At 41.6% G+C, this 15221-nt stretch overlaps 1 protein-coding gene across 1 annotated transcript in view; it reads right to left on the reverse strand.

The window, feature by feature from the left end:
* Positions 1-15221, reverse strand: part of LOC117808805 (5-hydroxytryptamine receptor 3A-like) — a 43965-nt gene that overhangs the window by 10037 nt on the left and 18707 nt on the right. The window lies entirely within an intron of this gene.

Here is a 15221-nt window from a genome sequence, read left to right on the forward strand (position 1 = left end):
AAGAAAGAAGAAAAGAAGGAGAAAGAAAGAAAAAAGAAAGAAAGAAAGAAAGAAGGAAAGGAAAGAAAGAAGAAAAGAAGGAGAAAGAAAGAAAAAAAGAAAGAAAGAAAGAAAGAAGGAAAGAAGGAAAGGAAAGAAAGAAGAAAAGAAGGAGAAAGAAAGAAAAAAAGAAAGAAAGAGAAAGAAAGACAAAAAGGAAAGAAAGAAAGACGGAAAAAAGAAAGAAAGAAAAAGAAAGAATAAAAGAAAGAAAGAAAGAAAGAGAAAGAAAGAAGGAAAGAAAGAAAGAAAAAGAAAGAAAGAAAGAAGGAAAGAAAGAAAGAAAGAAAGAAAGAAAGAAGGAAAGAAAGAAAGAAAGAAGGAAAGAAAGAGAAAGAGAAGAGAAGAAAAGAAAGAAAGAGAAGGAAAGAAAGAGAGAGAAAGAGAAAAAGAAAGAAAAGTAGGAAAGAAAAGAAGAGAAACAAAGAAGAGAAGAAAGAAAAGAAAGAAGAAAGAAAGAAAGAAGAAGAAAGGAAAGAAGAAGGAAAGAAAGAGAAAGAGAAAGAAAGTAGGAAAGAAAGAAAGAGAAACAAAGAAAGAAGGAAAGAAAGAAAGAAAGAAGGAAAGAAAGAAAAAAACGAAAGAAAGAAAAAAAGAAGGAAAGAGAAAGAGAAAGAAAGTAGAAAGAAAGAAAGAGAAAGAAAGAAAGAAAGAAAGATAGAAAGAAAGAAAGAAGGCAAGTAAGAAAGCAAGAAAGTAATAAAGAAAGAAAGAAAGAGAAAGAAAGAGAAAGAAAGAAAGAAAGAGAAGTTGTTGTTTTTAAGGGTGGGTTTCAGTTTTCAGACACTGTTTCTTTAAATCAGATATAAATCTTCCTCCTCAAACTCCATGCACACAATGAAACAGCTCCTTTAGAGCAGAGCTTCTCCTAAAGAACAACATGACTGAATATTAGTATATCCAGCCGTGTATATTCAGCCAACATGTAAACATTAGATCAACGTGCTGGACAGCCGAGGCCGCACCCACTTCCTGAGGGGGCGTGGTCAGAGAGAAAACAGACCGTTCTGAGCAGGGCTGAAGAAGAGGGTTCTTCAGGCAGACCAAAATCTGATTTCAAAGTGTTTTTTTGAGCATAAACTTTAAAGACATGTTTTGGGGACCTCTTAGACCAATATATGTTGATGAAAGAAGCGTGATATGTCACCTTTAAACTGTCTTTCTGCATGACGATGTCTGTTGTGATCAGCGATGTCTGCATTTCTGTGCAGCAGTGTCACTCTTTTGGTAATGTTTGTTTTCACTAGCAGGAGTTTGCGCTCCTACCAGCTACAGTACGGTAACTGAGCTCTCAGCCTGCAGGGAAAGTTGTGAGGCACAGACCCCCGAGCTCTCTGCAGGGGTCACTCTTTAACTTAAATATAAGACTCTTTGAATCAAAAGAGGTTCATTTACCATAAAACATCCACAATATAGCCTACCCCCGTTTTCTGTGAATGCATGACTATGACCAAGTGAGGGAGAAAAGATTCCAGCACAGCATACACTCAGCTTTCAATGAATGGGGATGTGTTTTTTAAATCATGTCAGGTCGTACCCGGTCATGTTGGAATCATTTTCCAGGACATTTGACTTTTTCTCCCAATTTCCAGGTGTGTTTTCCAGGACTGGAAAACTGGTCAACTGTTTTCCAGGTTTTCCAGGATGCGTGGGAACCCCGTATTTTAAAATAGTCTCTGTTTTCTTCCCGTCTATGCGTACATCACTTGCATGCTCTAGAGCTCAAAGCGGCTCAAGCAGGGAGGGAAACTGGACCGAAGAGAGACAGGAAGCTGAATTGACTGACGCACACTGTGCTGATGTCTTCTTTTCACGAACGTTTGGCGTCTCCGTTTGAAATGGGAGGAGAGACGACTGACGAGGAAGGAGATGGAGCAAATACAGTCATGGCCAAAAGTTTTGAGAATGACACAAATATTACATTTTAACAAAGTCTGCTGCTTCAGGGTTTTTAGGTGTTTTTGTCAGATGTTTCTATGGTATAATGAAATACAATTAGAAGCATTTCACAAGTATCAAAAGCTTTTATTGAGAATTACACAGAATTCATGCAATAAGTCAATATTTGCAGTGTTGACCCTTCTTTTTCAAGACCTCTGCAATTCTCCCTGACATGCTGTCAATCAACTTCTGGACCAAATCCTGACTGATGGCAGTCCATTCTTGCATAATCAATGCTTGGAGTTTGTCAGAATTTGTGGGTTTTTGATTGTCCACCCGCCTCTTGAGGATTGACCACAAGTTCTCAATGGGATTAAGATCTGGGGAGTTTCCTGGCCAAGGGCCCAAAATCTTAATGTTTTGTCCCCGAGCCATTTTGTTATGACTTTTGCTTTATGGCAAGGTGCTCCATCATGCTGGAAAAGGCATTCTTCATCACCAAACTGCCCTTGGATGGTTGGGAGAAGTTGCTCTGGGAGGACGTTCTGGTACCATTCTTTATTCATGGCTGTGTTTTTAGGCAAGATTGTGAGAGAGCCCACTCCCTTGACCCAAAAGCAACCCCACACATGAATGGTCTCAGGATGCTTCACTGTTGGCAAGAGACAGGACCGATGGTAGCGCTCACCTCGTCTTCTCCGAACAAGCCTTCCTCCAGATGCCCCAAACAATGGGAAAGGGGATTCATCAGAGAAAATGACTTTACCCCAGTCCTCAGCAGTCCAGTCCCTGTACCTTCTGCAGAATATCAGTCTGTCCCTGATGTTTTTACTGGAGAGAAGTGGCTTCTTTGCTGCCCTCCTTGACACCAGGCCTTCCTCCAAAAGTCTTCGCCTCACTGTGCGTGCAGATGCACTCACACCTGCCTGCTGCCATTCCTGAGCAAGCTCTGCACTGGTGGTGGCCCGATCCCGCAGCTGTAACACCTTCAGGAGACGGTCCTGGCGCTTGCTGGACTTTCTTGGGCGCCCTGGAGCCTGTTTGGCAACAACTGAACCTCTCTCCTTGAAGTTCTTGATAATTGGATAGACGGTTGACTGAGGTGCAATCTTACTCGCTGCTATAAACTTCCCTGTTAGGCCCTTTTTGTGCAATACAATGATGGCTGCACGTGTTTCCTTGCAGGTAACCATGGCTAACAGATGAGGAACAATGGTGTCATGCACCATCTTCCTTTTAAAGTGTCCAGTCACTCAATCATGACAGATTGATCGCCAGCCTTGTCCTCATCAACACCCACACCTGTGTTAATGTGTGTGACACCTGTGTGTCATTGAAATGATGTTAGCTGGTCCTTTTGTGGCAGGGCTGAAATGCAGTGGAAATGTGTTTTTGGTGATAAAGTTCATTTTCAAGGCAAAGAGGGACTTTGCAATTAATTGCAGTTGAGCTGATCACTCCTCATAACATTCTGGAGTATATGCAAATTGCCATTATAAAAACTGAAACAGCAGACTTTGTGAAAATGAATAGTTGTGTCATTCTCAAAACTTTTGGCCATGACTGTACATGCATGCCACCAACATGAAAAAAAAACATACACTACCATACCATACACTGTCAGAGCTTCAATGAGTACGGCTGACCCAGGGAGTTTTGTGTCCGGCGAAAATCTCTGTAAAATATGAACGGCTTTGGAAATCCATGCCAAAACTAAAAAGCATCAAGATGTGGAATCAAACAAACAAAAAGGCAGCCATTGAAACTTTTATGACCAAAGAAGGTTCACCAGAAGAAGACAAGATTGCCCTCCAAGTGTCCCTCTTTTCCCCAAATCCAAGGTGGCAGCCCGGCAGGTCAGACTGAGACTAAAGCAGACATTGCAAATTGTGGCTTTATTACAGGCTGCTATACGTGCTCTCCTTTTGATCCTGTCTTTTCTTCTCTCTCTCTCTGCTTTGACTCACATTTTTCCATTTTACCTCCGTCCTCGTGTTTCAGGTGCATTTGTTCAGGCTTGTCTCTGAACCTGCTCCAATTATCTGCAGCCTTTCATCTGGGAAACAAGTTACTGTCGGATGACCTTTCACTTCAAAAGGTTCTGCTAACAATGGCTCTGGCCCCGGACTGTGGAAGTTACAATCTGTAAATATAATGATGCAGACATGTCGAAGACCGGGCGTCTGACAGTCTGGTCCACGTGTGTTGTTTAGAGTAGGTTATTGTTGGCCGCCTCGGGGGCCTGAAGGCTGCACATGTAATAACTAGATGTTGAACTTAAAGGGGATTTATGTTTGCAGGTGCATCTAACAAAAATATAGACTCAGGTGTAAACTCAAATGTTTGAAGCATTTTATATTTTAATTTTGATCATTATGGCGTGCAGAACAAACTCTTTAAAATGCATGTCTCACATTTTTTGAGAGATGACAGATGTCCACAAGACGATCGTCGACACGCTCCACGAGAGCTGTGTCGTTGACCTGAAGGGAAAAGTGTGCACAAGCCAAAGGGATGACCGAAGCCTTCAGAGGATTGTCATGAAAACTCAGTTCAAGACCTTTGGAGAGCTTCACGAGGAGTGGACTGAGTCTGGAGTCAGAGCAGCAAGAGCCACCCCGCACAGACGTCTTCAGGAGAGAGACTACACCGTGCCCAGTCCATCTCTGATCCGCCACAGCACCGGATCTGATAGGTTTCTATTCTAGTCAATGTGTTAACTTCCACTGGATCTGTTCCGTTGCGTTCCAGCTGCGTCTCTGATCCAGGAGATCGGAGTCCTCCGGATCAGATACACAAGACTTCTATTTGTTGCCGGATGCCGGAGCACGACGCATCAATCTCAAGAGAGCAGATGGAGCGGGACAGGAAGTCAGGTTTCAAGGCAAGGCAAGGCAGCTTTATTTGTATAGTGCATTTCATACACGAGGGCAACTCAATGTGCTTTACATTAAAACATTAAAAGCATTGGAGACATTCAGACAAGCATAAAAGAACATAATTAAAATGACAAATATAATAAAACAGAAAAGAAAAGGAAAATTAGAAATATATTAGAAATTAAATTAAAATTTTAATTTAAAGTGAGTTAAAATAATCTAAGATAGGAAGGCAGTGGCAAATAAAAAAGTCTTAGTCTTTGATTTAAAAGAGGTGAGAGTTGGAGCAGACCTGCAGCTTTCAGGGAGTGTGTTCCAGATATGTGGAGCATAACGACTAAACGCTGCTTCACCATGTTTCCTTCTGACTCGAGGGACTGAAAGCAGACCAGTACCTGAGGACCTCAGAGGTCGAGGTGGTTCATAAAGTAGTAGCAGATCAGCAATGTATTTTGGGCCTAAACCATTCAGGTCTTTATAAACCATCAGCAGGATTTTAAAGTCTATTCTCTGACAGACAGGAAGCCAGTGTAGAGATCTAAGAACTGGAGTGATGTGGTCTACTTTGTTGGTCCTTGTTAGGACTCGAGCAGCAGCATTCTGTATGAGCTGCAGCCGTCTGATGGACTTTTTAGGGAGTCCTGTAAAGACCCCGTTACAGTAGTCTAGTCTGCTAAAGATAAATGCATGGAGGAGTTTTTCTGCATCCTGCTGAGACATGAGTCCTTTAATCCTTGATATATTCTGAAGGTGATAATAGGCTGACTTTGTAATTGTCTTAATGTGGCTGCTGAAATTAAGGTCTGAGTCTATGACTACACCAAGGTTTCTGGCTTGGTTTGAACATTTCATCTGTGCAGATTGGAGCTGAGCGGTAACCTTTAACCTTTCTTCCTCCAAAAACAATCATTTCAGTTTTTTCTTTGTTTAACTGAAGAAAGTTCTGTCTCTCGTCCAGTCATTGATTTGTTCAATGCATTTACTCAGTGTTTGTATGGGACTATAATCCCCTGGTGATATGGTGATGTAAATGTGTGTGTCATCTGCATAGCTATGGTATTTTATTTGGTTGTTTCTTATTATCTGACCTAAGGGGAGCATGTAGATGTTTCACCAAAACAAAATGAAAACATCCGGTTAATTTTCAGAATAAAACACTGTGTTATCACCAGATCGTATTTCACTTAACTACAACAACAAACCAAAGTCATGATGAGCGGAGCCAGGCCTGGAGTCAACAGGTCAGAGGTTTTCAGAGGACCAGAAAGACAACATGGATGAAGAGAAGAGGAGGAGGAGAATCCTTGATTCAGGGATTACCGCAGGGAAAACGCTAATTGGATTGAACTGGACTGTTGCTCTGGAAATCAAGGATCCAGAGTCTGGAGGAAGAGTGGAGAGGCACAGGGTCCACTCACACAGTTCTATCAAGTCCAGATTCATCACGACATCGATCGGGACACTGTAGAGCCTCTCATGTTTCCATCTTTCCAGCAGGACTTAGCACCTGCCAGCAGCGCCAAAACTTCTAGTGAGTGGTTTGCTGAGTGGCCAAGACCCCACCGCTTCACGCCGGGGTCTTGTCTCACCCTGTTGGGATTCTTTTTCCCATTACAACCTGCTTTAACTCATACATTATCCCTTACGTAAAGGAGCTCAAACCAAGTCCTGAGAGTTTAAATCAGGGGTCCCCAAACTTTTTCCTGTGAGGGCCACATAATTTTTTCCCTTCTCTGATGGGGGCCGGGGTCAGTTTGTAACAGAAAAAGTGTGACTATCGCAGGGGTGCCTAAACGTAAAACATTTATTGTTTTCCAGAAAGCCACACATAACCAAATATTAATAACCCTTTCCGGGATCTTCACAGAAAAAAGTCAGGAAATAAATAACACTATTTGTGAAATAAATAATAACCAAATAACCGTCTCTGGTAGGCTATTGTTCAGGGGGCCGGGCCGTAGTTTGGGGACCACTGGTTTAAATGAACATACTGTACAGACAGTGGATATTCCTGTGTTTTTAAAGGTGACATATCACACTTTTTTCATCAACATATATTGGTCTAAGAGGTCCCCAAAACATGTCTTTAAAGTTTATGCTCAAAAAAACACTTTGAAATCAGATTTTGGTCTGCCTGAAAACCCCTCTTCTTCATTCCTCATCAGAACAGTCTGTTTTCTCTCTGACCACGCCCCCTCAGGAAGTGGGTGTGGCCTCGGCTGTCCAGCACGTTGATCTAATGTTTACATGTTGGCTGAATATACACGGCTGCTCACAGACCCGCGTTACTTCAACCCTCTGAATCTGATCCAGAATCTGATCCTGATGGAGAGGCGCCTGCAGCAGGACCTTTCTGAACCATTGGTCACAGATTTAGTGTTTCTTGTTGTTTTATTTATCAGTATGTAGACGTTTGTCTTGGTACACAGCTACAAACATGTAGCTATGTGGCTATGCTAACTAGCGCTAGCACTTATCCATGATATATAAAAATCATCCACTAGATCTTCAAATCTGCAGACGTGGGGAGTCAAAGCGACCTTTGTGTTTATTAAGACAGCCTACAACTAGCATGCCTCCCTCCTAAGCTCCTTGTTAGCACACATTTGTGCAGGGAATGAAAAACGGAGGAGGGGTTGAGTTGTATTTTATACAGTCTATGGGCTGAACAAGCTCCGAGCTCTGACTTCCTGTTACAGACCGGATGGCGTTGTGACGTATGAAAAACACTGAAAACTGAAACGGCTGGTTTCAGCACACATTTACAGAAAGGTGGAGAAATCAGAACAGGGGCAGAATGGATTCTTTTCATTTAGGGGGGTTTGTAGACAGGGACACAGATTTCAGGTAAAGAACCATTAAAAAGTCAATTTTGCATGATATGTCACCTTTAAATTCTTTGTTGATTGATCTTTGGAAATATTCTAATAATATGAGGTACTGGATTTCTGGTTTTCATGAGCTATGAGTGATAATCGTGAAGATTTAAAATACTTTACTAAAAGCCAGGGTTGGTAGTCTCGGAAAACTAGCATGAATTTGAATGTAGCATTCCTCAGGATTCCCTGCACACCGGGGAAATGTACGCTCTGCAGGAGGCGGGCAGAACGGCAGGACGGGATCTGATTGGTTTAAAATTTTGGCACCCAAAAGCGGTGATTGGTTGGTGTTTTCCCAGGTTTACTCCGGCTGTAGATAGCAGCTTTTTTTTTAAGAACACATCATGTATTGATTACCATCAGGACATAAAGATCATTTTAACCAGGAGAACAAAAAGTGGATCTAAATCTGAACACCAACCCCAGCTTTAACATGACTCCAGCAGCTTAATGACTTAACAGCTTCTATTACTATCACCTCTCTCTCTTCTTCCCCTCTATCCCTTTTTCAAGACCCAACACGGTCTCAGCAGATGTGTGTCTAACATGAGTCTGGTCCTGCTGGAGGTTTCTGCCTGTTAAAGGAAGTTTGTCCTTGCCACTGTAACTTGCTAAATGCTGCGTGGTGCTCTGCTCATGCTGTCGTCACATCATTTCATTCGTTTGTTTCGGACTTCCTCAGGCATTTCTGAATCGTGCAGCAGACGCTCCACAGCTGAAACAGAACGCCGGTGGTTGGTGTCCATCAGAGGAATCCTGGTACTGATCAGAGCTATCAGGTCATCAAACTGGACTCTGATCTGCCTCAAGAAGCTGGAAGCAGCAGGACGGTTCATCCAGACCCGGCTCATGGAGGAGGAGGGGAGCTGTGTGCACCTTTGGATGTCGATATGATTCCAGACAAGATGGCGCCTGGCTCCCTGAGCAGGATGTTCAACCACCTTAATGAGGTCTACCTTGAGGTGAAAGGGACTTTAGCTGTTCGCAGATCATTCTAACCCCAAGAGATCTGCTGTCATGTTCATATGCATGACATTATCGCTGCATTCAACTTCCTCTGACAAACATCCTGCAGAAGGCCTGAGACTTTGAGGGAGTAAAGACAGATTAGAGAGAGTATCTGATTCGTCTTTGATCAGGCGCTGACTGCTCCACATCTGATCCTGTCTTGGTGTTGGGTCTCTGTTCATAATTTGACATAGAGTGGTCTAGACCTGCTCTGTTTGTAAAAGAGTCTTGAGATAACGTTTGTTGTGATTTGGCGCTATACAAATAAAGATTGATTGATTGATTGATTGATTGAAACAAATAGAAGCGTGAATGAAAGATAAGATACAATTAAAGCCGCAAGCGGCGATGAACGGGCCCTCGCACACCTGCAGCCGCCGCCTACGTGTAAACCGTCGCCTGATATTTGCCACTACATGATGCGAAAGCAAGATCTGAGAGTCTATACTGCCTCAGGTGTTGCAAATGTTCCAAGTTTTTGGCAGATTGCCAAGAAAACCTCCAAACTTGACAGTAAGCCACGCCCACAATTTTAGTCTGAACACAATTCCTTTAACAATAATGTAATCGTCAGTATGTCGGCTATAGAATGTGCCTTGTTTGGACTGAATTGGAGAAAAATTCTAGGAGGAGCTCTCAAAAGTATGCGCCCTTATTTGGGCGTCATTCTTCACATTCAAAGCTGTATGTGCGTTTCATGCCCCGCCTCAACGCCTGCCACGCCCACAATTTTAGTCTGAACAGAATTCTTGGAACAGTTTTTAATCGTCAGTGTGTCTCCTATAGGCTGCCCTTGGTTTGGACTGAATCAGAGAAGTGGCTTTGGAGAAGATAACGAAAGTATGCACCCTTATTTTGACCCTTATGTTCAAAGCTAGGTGGCGCTCTTCCTGTTGAGTTTGGGATATGGGTGCAAGAGGCTTTTTTGTGCGTCCTGATGCCATGAATATGTGTAAAATTTTTCAAGCGTGTAGCTCAAAATAACCCCTATGGGGAGGGTTTTTTGAAACCTGTAGGGGGCGCTAGTGAGCACATTTTTTCAACTTTTTTTGCGAAACCCATAAAATGTCACAATTTCCCCAGCACTGATGAGTGTGTTGGATGAGGTGAAATTACGTGCATTTTAAAGTCACAAAAATCAATTTTCCGTCGGTTTTTTTTTATGCCCCGCCCCAAAGTCTGACACGCCCACATCTTTCTTCTGAACGGAATGCCTTTACTTTGTATTAATCGTCAATGGGTTGGTAACACTTTATATTAACTACACACTTTTAAGCATTAGTTAAGCATTAAATAAGCATTAATTAATACATTACAAAGAATTCATTAATGAGATTTAAGACCAGCAGCACCTTAAAACACAGAAGTCACAGATACTGATTCATTAGAATAAGGAAACAGACACAACACATGGGCTTAAACTTGAGTTTATTAAAAGGAAACAACCTCTGTATAAAACCGCGTTTATCAAAATAACTCTTCATATGAACTTAAAATACTCTGCAACTGAAAAAGAAAATCTCTGAAACTTAAAGTGCTCACAGTGGAAAAACTCAAATAAAATATGACATATCAAATATATAAAAAGACACAGTAACATTTAAACTCTGGCTGTATGAAACCATTTATAAACACAAGTTAAAATGCAGCTGCAAAACTGAACAATAACTTGGATTCTGTGTTTTAAGGTGCTGCTGGTCTTAAATCTCATTAATGAATTATTTGTAAAGCATAAAAAGTCCTCACTTTAGATCAGCTCACAAAACCATGAACAAGCAGCTTATAAGTACTTTGTGACTACCTTGATTAATCATAATTTGCTATGTAATAAGGTGTTCACTAACCCTTACTAAATGTTAGAATCATAACCTGTAAATGTGTTTATAACTGCTTTATAATGACCATAATAGCTCATTTGTATTTGGTGAATCCATCATTTATAAAGTATGAACAAAGAGTTAGTTAACACATTATAGAGAGTCATATTCATGAATAATAAAACATTTATAACTGTGTTTGTACATGATATATAAATGAGTGTTAATGTATGAACAATGCTTTACAGATGATGAGTTAAGTATTAATTAATGCTTATTTAATGCTTAAAAGTGTGTAGTTAATATAAAGTGTTACCAATGGGTTTACGATAGAATGTGCCGAGTTTGGACTGAATCAGAGAAAAGCTCTAGGAGAAATTAGCAAAAGTATGCACCCTTGCACAGACCCATTTTGGCCCCATTTTTCATGTTCAAAGCTAGGTGGCGCTCTTCCTGTTGAGTTTCGAATATGGGTGCAAGAGGCTTTTTTGTGCGTCCTGATGCCATGAATATGTGTAGTACTTTTCATGGATGTAGCTCAAAAAACCTCTATGCGTAGGATGTTATTTTTACCTCTAGGGGGCGCTACTGAGAATTTTTTTGCGAGACCTATAATAACTTGCAATTTTAACCAGACCTGATGAGTGTGCAAAAATATGCGCGCTTTCATTCACGTTCAGGGGGGCAAAAATGCGTATTAAGTGGCGGAAGAAAGAGCAATCCTTAGGGTTACAATAGGGCCTTCGCCACCAGCGGTGCTGGGGCCCTAATTATTTTTAGAAACACCTGTGAACTGATCACGGGGAGGGAAGGCCGGCTTTGTGGTCCGATCCTCCTTACGCTCCATTCAGGCTTGAAAACAAGGAGAGCGGTTCTGGGGAGCAGTTTTTATCTCCTTCAGCGGTCTTGTGGGGACCATTCACTGCTAATTGTAATTATTGTCAAGACAATTAGGTGGTAATGTTGTATTGATCCCTGCAGACCTCCCGTTATGTCCACAGTTTTCTCCCTCACTGTTACCACACATTCAATCATGGGAGACTTATGACTTATGAGGACGTTGGGAGCGCTCGTATTTACCCATCATCCCGAGGTTTTTATTAAAAGGGAATCTGTCTCAAGGTGAGAAGCTGTTGTGCACAGAGATCAAGCTTCCATCAGTGAATCCATCGATATAAGAGACTTTTAATCGAGCCTCTGCGTTGCCTTCAGAGCCGAGTGATACCACGGCAGATGATCCCGAGTGATTGACCTTCACTCCTATTAATTCTCCATTCATTTAGAGAACAAGCTTCAGACTGAGCTACTGTAGATTTCTCCTCCTGGAGGTAATCATGATTGATTTGGCTCTTTTATTAGCCGTGTGCTCTGCAGGCGTCTGGTGTGTTCAGGTTTGTTGCAGATGAAACGAAAAACCTTTGAGAGAGGAAAACCTTCAGCAGTCTCTGATGGTGACTCGTGTTTAGTATGCAAGGTTTAAACTCTTTGATAATCACGCCCGCATTACGGAGTCAAAACATTAATTAGAACTGACCTCTTGGAGGCTGCAATTAAGCGGGGCGTCTTCCCTCCTTTAAATCAAACGCAGTGAGTTTTTAAAAGCTGTTAAATGGAATCAATAGCTGTGTTAATTATGATGAGGAGCAGGTGGGGAGACGAGAAAGAATTGCACATCCTGTGACGGTGAGAGGTGACATTCAGGGAGCGATGGAACCTGTGGGACTGATACAGGGCTCGTGCACGGATCAGCCAGAGCATTATGACCCCCTGACAGGTGAGGTGGATGACACTGCTTATCTTCTTACAGGACTCCATGAATGACAATTTCAGAATCAGAATCAGAATCAGCTTTATTGGCCAAGTATGCTTGAACACACAAGGAATGTGACTTTAGTAAACTGTGCTCTCTTTGTACAAGGCATAAGAATAAGACCTACAAATTAAAAATAAATAAAAAAATAATAATAACATCAGCTATAAATACAAAAGAACAACAAATAGGCTTGACTAATATGTACAGGCTAAAATAATATGATAAAGTGCAGTGGTGAGTTGCAGAGGTAGTTTTTACATTATAAAAATAGTAGTTAAATAATACAATAAATAGAAATATGGAATGGTGCTTGGAGAATTGTTGCATGTATATTTACAGAGGCTTCTCCTGAAGTCCATTGTCATCTCTACCGTCTTGAGCGGGTCCAGTTAAAGGTGACATATCATGCAAAATTGACTTTTTAATGGTTCTCTACCTGAAATATGTGTCTCTGGCATGTCTACAAACCCCCCGAGAATGAAAAAAATCCATTCTGCCCCTGTTCTGATTTCTCCACCTTTCTGTAAATGTGTGTGAAACGAGCCGTTTCAGACTTCAGTGTTTTTGTTACGTAACAACAATATCCGGTCTGTCACGGAGTCAGAGCTCAGAGCTTGTTCAGCCCATAGACTGTATAAAATACAACTCAACCCCTCCTCCGTTTTTCATTCCCTGCACACATGTGTGCTAACAAGGAGCTTAGGAGGGAGGCATGCTAGTTGTAGGCTGTCTTAATAAACACAAAGGTCGCTTTGACTCCCCACGTCTGCAGATTTGAAGATATAGTGGATGATTTTTATTTGTCATGGATAAGTGCTAGCGCTAGTTAGCATAGCCACATAGCTATATGTTCATAGCTGTAGCTGTAGCTGTAGCTGTAGCTGTGTACCAAGACACACGTCGACATACTGACAAATAAAACAACAAGAAACACTAAATCTGTGACCAATCCTTCATAGAAGGTCCTGCTGCCTTTCTGGCAGAGGTCGCTTTGACTCCCCACGTCTGCAGATTTGAAGATCTAGTGGATGATTTTTATTTATCATGGATAAGTGCTAGCGCTAGTTAGCATAGCCACATAGCTACATGTTCGTAGCTGTGTACCAAGACACACGTCGACATACTGATAAATAAAATAACAAGAAACACTAAATCTGTGACCAATCGTTCAGAAACGTCCTGCTACAGGCGCCTCTCCGTCAGGATCAGATTCAGAGGGTTGAAGTAACGCGGGTCTGTGAGCAGCCGTGTATATTCAGCCAACATGTAAACATTAGATCAACGTGCTGGAGAGCCGAGGCACATCCACTTCCGGAGGGGGCGTGGTCAGAGAGAAAACAGACTGTTCTGATGAGGAATGAAGAAGAGGGCTTTTCAGGCATGCCAAAATCTGATTTCAAAGTGTTTTTTTGAGCATAAACTTTAAAGACATGTTTTGGGGACCTCTTAGACCAATATATGTTGATGAAAAAAGCGTGATATGTCCCCTTTAAAACCCTCCGACAGCAGCGCGGCCAAGGTTACTGATAATTTGGGTTATTTTTCTACGTCTGTGAAAAAACCTCCCAGAAACCTTGGTGCTACTTTTCATCATGGATTACTTTTAGACCAACACATTGAATAAATAACCAGCTCATGCTTCTTCCACTGAAGAAACATCGCCAGAATTAAATCCCTGGTCTCACACGCAGAGTTAGAAATGCTGGTTCATGCTTATATCACACTGACCTGCTCTACTCTGGGACTCTGTGTTCAGGTCTGGAGTGACCCAGCACTTGGTACTTTGGTCATTATTGTGGTGATGTTAATTGTTGATGATGATAATGGAAGGTCTTAAATGGTTTGGTTGCTTCATTGTAGATGTTCCTTATTTACTTTGTGCATTGCCTTTACACTGCTTGGCAGTACCTGCACCCAAATGGACTTGAAGCTCTTTGTTCCTCTTACTGATCTTGTTTCCTCTTGTCTAGTTCTTTGCTTGTGTTGTTCTTGTTCTTGTATGTACGTCACTTTGGATAAAAGCGTCTGATAAATGACATTGTAACATTGTAGCATTGTAATTGTTCTCCTCCTGATGTCAGGTTTTTCTTCTTACATTAAATGTGGCGTGTGAGCTTGAAGCCTCAGGGTTCGAGGCGTTTTTTCAAAAAAAACACATTTGCAAATTCAAATCTCAGATTTTAGTTTCGGGGTGGAAGTGTTTTGATTTGAATTTCCATGTTTCAACTGCATGTGAGAAAACCTCTTCAGACATTATTTGGTATTCATGCAAAATCATTTCTAATTTCTCAGTTTGAGCTTTAAAAAGGTGCATAAAAATGTTAAAGTATGTAAAACCGTGTGTGTGAGTTTCTAAGGGTGTGAACGTGGATTCATCTCATCTGTGAGTCTGTCTCTCTGCAGCTTTAATGACTTCCCGCTCAGATTGAAAAAAATAAAAGCATTTTAATGGTGTTTGTCCAACTCGTGTGATGGGAATCGACACAGCCGAGAGAGAGAGAGAAAAAAACACTCTGGGTAAAAAAAGCATTTGATTGTTTCCTCTCCTGGTTCTCATCAGCGCTGTCAGATCCACATTTACACCATTTTTAGTGCCGTGGAGAAGCAGGAAAACAAACTGCTCAATAGAGATGAAACAGAAGAGAAAGCACAGAAAACAACATGCTACTGATTCCTCTTTTGATGCTTTTTCTAATCTCATACTTTCAAGAATCACAGAAAATAAAAAGCTGAATTATTTCACTGAGAACAAAACCGTCAAATCGTCTTGTATCATTTGTTCCAGGAGGAGGAGGAGGAGGATGAGGAGGAGGAGGATGATTCAGGGTGAAGATTGGCGTGACACCCTGCTGAAGTCGGGGTCGAGTCGAGCTCGTCTTTGTGTTTGCGTCTCCCCCCTTCATTA

This window comes from Notolabrus celidotus, unplaced genomic scaffold, assembly GCF_009762535.1.
Source record: "Notolabrus celidotus isolate fNotCel1 unplaced genomic scaffold, fNotCel1.pri scaffold_154_arrow_ctg1, whole genome shotgun sequence".
NCBI classification, from domain to species: domain Eukaryota; kingdom Metazoa; phylum Chordata; class Actinopteri; order Labriformes; family Labridae; genus Notolabrus; species Notolabrus celidotus.